At 64.6% G+C, this 460-nt stretch overlaps 1 protein-coding gene across 1 annotated transcript in view; it reads left to right on the top strand.

Moving 5' to 3' along the window:
* Positions 1-460, top strand: part of LOC104158469 (inactive rhomboid protein 2-like) — a 4,890-nt gene that overhangs the window by 3,474 nt on the left and 956 nt on the right. The gene's annotated exons all lie outside the window — the stretch shown is intronic.

Below are 460 nucleotides of genomic sequence, written 5' to 3'. Positions count from 1 at the left end.
GGTCTGTCCCCTCTCAGCTCTCCGGTGTCATGTCTGGCTCTGCACCGCCAACCAGCTGAGGAAAGCAAGGGTGGTGTCTGGGGCGGGGGCCTGCGACCCCTGGGAGGGGTGATCCTCCCTCTGGGGTTAATCCTGGGAACCTGCAGCCGGCTGCGTTGCTCCTCCGGTACCCAGGCTGGAGAGAAGAGCAGGCATCCATCTCCTTGGGGGGACTGTGACCACCAATGTCCCATGCTGTCATGTTCCTTGCTAGGGCTGGGAGCATCTTGGGGTGCTGCTGGCTCCTGCTGTTTGAGAGGCTCCATTAAACAGCCAGGGCAGGGGCTCTGGGAGTGCTGGACGAGCAGCAGCATGTTGCAGCGGCGTGCGTGCTGGCAGCGGAGCTGCTCTCCCTCCCACATTGCTGGTGGGACCCAGCAGCCCTTCCCCTCGGATGAAGGGGGCGGCTCAGCCACCCGCG

Source organism: Cariama cristata, unplaced genomic scaffold (assembly GCF_000690535.1).
Source record: "Cariama cristata isolate BGI_N322 unplaced genomic scaffold, ASM69053v1 scaffold21892, whole genome shotgun sequence".
Lineage (NCBI taxonomy): Eukaryota > Metazoa > Chordata > Aves > Cariamiformes > Cariamidae > Cariama > Cariama cristata.
This window is presented reverse-complemented; position numbering and strand designations above follow the sequence as displayed.